At 51.3% G+C, this 2,661-nt stretch overlaps 1 non-coding gene across 1 annotated transcript; it reads right to left on the reverse strand.

Annotated features, from left to right (window-relative positions):
• Positions 1 to 73, reverse strand: trnak-cuu. Its single transcript has one exon. It is a non-coding gene; the product is annotated as a tRNA-Lys (tRNA).
• Between the last annotated feature and the right edge of the window lie 2,588 nt (positions 74 to 2,661).

Here is a 2,661-nt window from a genome sequence, read left to right on the forward strand (position 1 = left end):
CGCCCAGCGTGGGGCTCGAACCCACGACCCTGAAATTAAGAGTCTCATGCCCTACCGACTGTGCTAGCCAGGCCTGGCACACGCGGCGTCCGCTACTCGTTTGGGGGGAATTGGCTTTTTCCCAAACACTTGGCAAAAACACAATCCACAGGGAGAAAGAGACGCAGAGAGAGAGATTCTGAGAGTCTGAGTCTACATAGCTCTGTGTCGCCAGCAAGCCACGCAGTTCAAGGGGCAATTAGGGACGGCTAACACCATCTAGCCTCGCCAGACGACGCCCCCATCCCATGAACCATCACCAACCTCATCCATTCCCTTGTAAGGTAAGGAGGGAGCATCCACAAGTGCTCTCCAGCATTCCACTCTCTGTGAACTTGCAGTTATCTGACGCTCTGCTGCCCCTGTCTGGGGCCTGGATACAAATCCCAGGCCTCGTAGTAGCTTTACTCTGAATAAAAAAGAAGATTGACCAGATCTCAGTCACCAGATCTCAGTCTGGTACAGCCTGTCAACCTGCCCAAACACAACCCTATCTTGTGAAGGCATAACTCCAATCAAACACACTGCACTGACAATCCACAAATACCTGCAGCAGCTCAACCTGCTGTTTCTCGTTGCAAAGGTGTGAGGTTAGAGTCTGTCTGTATCAAAAGCCATACAAAAGCCATTGCTTCCAAATACACCTAATTCACATGCCTTCCTCCACTTCCTGGACCTTTCCATCTCCATATCCTGTGACTGACTCAAAGCGGGCATCCTCTTCAAGCCCACCAACTCCCACCCCGCCTCCTGTAAAACTGCAACCCATCAGTCCCCATTTCTCTGCCTCCAGCGCATCTGCTCCAAGAAGAATCAATCCCACGCCAGAACATTCCAGATGACCTCCTACTTCAAGGACCATAATTTTCCCTCCCAGAATGTCAACAATGCACTCCGGCACAACTCCTTCACTTCCCGCACCTGTGCCCTTGAACTCCACCTCTCCAACCGCAACAAGGATAGAAATCCCCTTGTGCTCACCTTCCACCTCACCAATCTCTGGATACAATGCATCATCCTCCACCATTTCTGCCACCTACAGTCAGACTCCACCACCAGAGATATAGTTCCCTCTTCACCCTTTTCAGCATTTTGCACCAAGCATTCCTTTCCTCGTTTGGTCTACGCACCCTACCAACCCACCCACCACTCCTGGCACCTTCCCTTGACACCTCAAGAGGTGTAAAATCTGCACCTACATTGCCCCACTCGTCTCCATCCAAAGGCCGTAAGGATCCTTCCACATCTGTAAGAGATTTTCCTGCAGAACCAAACACCTCACCTGCTGTGTCCATTGCTCTCGATGTGGTCTCCTCTACATTGGGGAGACAGATTGTCAACTTGTGGAATGTCCCAGAGAACATCTGCGGGACACACACACTAAACAACTGTGCCTACCTGTGGCCAACCACTTCAACTACCCTCCCACTCCACCAAGGACATGCAAGTCCTGGGCCTTCTCCACTGCCAAATCCCAGCCACCCAAGGACTGCAGGAAGAATGCTTCATCTTCTGCCTTGGGACACTCTGACCACACACAATCAATGTCAATTTCAACAGTTTCCCAATCACCCCGCACTGCCCACCTTATCCCAGATCCGACTCTCCAATTCAGCACCGTCCTCTTGAACTGCCCTATCTGTCCATCTTCCTTCCCACCTACCTGCTTCACATACTGCTCCGACCTCCCACCATCACTTTCCACTTCATCTACCTATCGCATTCTCAGCTATCTTATCCCTCCAAGCCCCACTCCCCCTACCATTCATCTCTCAGCCCCTGTGGGCCACGACATTCCTGATGAAGATCTAATGCTTGAAATGTTGACTCACCTGCTCCTCGGATGCCACCTGATCTATTGCGCTTTTCAGGAACACCTTCCACCCCGACCTCAAGTTCACCTGGACCATCTCTGACACATTTCTCCACTTTCACATGCTCTAACCCTTTCCCATGCTTTCATGCTCTTTATTTTCCATAACAGCAGGGCCCTGGAGACTTGAACAAATTGTCTATCCCATCCTGTTATCCAACACGACCCTCCTCCAAATGAGGTGTATGAACTCCCCAATGGGAAGGCAGCTTCTTCTGGTATTCATTCAGGACACTATTCTGCATATTTAGTGCATGGTGGCGGAGGTTGGTGGAGGGGTTCTCGCTGAGAGGATGGTTAAATGGGAATGGACAGCAACATGAGCCCGTGGGAGGTGTGCAAAGGCAGAGCTGAGTGAGTGAGAAACCCCCTTAGTGTCCGTGTGGTCTGTGTGCGTGACTGTGTGTGTGTGTGTGTGTGAGAGAGATTGAGTGTGGTGCCCAGTTCAATGTAATAGTGTAGGGGCCCCCTAGTGGCCTGGCTGTGAAATGCACATTGCTCAAGTCTCTCTGAGCCCTGTTGCAAGATTTGATTGGCGAGACGGGGTCCTTCAGTCCAGAGGTGGGAATAAAGCATCACTGTTTGAGGGGGTCTGACAAAGCAACAGGCTGGAATGTGGGTGAGTGAGAGAGTTTGATAGACGTCCGTGTGTACAGGTGTGTGTGCAGATTCTGACTGTACTGAGCCTTCGTGTGATCATTGATCACGGAAGGGGGTGGGGTTAGTATGTGTCAGGCTGGCCGAGCAGT

Source organism: Chiloscyllium plagiosum, unplaced genomic scaffold (assembly GCF_004010195.1).
Source record: "Chiloscyllium plagiosum isolate BGI_BamShark_2017 unplaced genomic scaffold, ASM401019v2 scaf_22924, whole genome shotgun sequence".
NCBI classification, from domain to species: Eukaryota; Metazoa; Chordata; class Chondrichthyes; order Orectolobiformes; family Hemiscylliidae; genus Chiloscyllium; species Chiloscyllium plagiosum.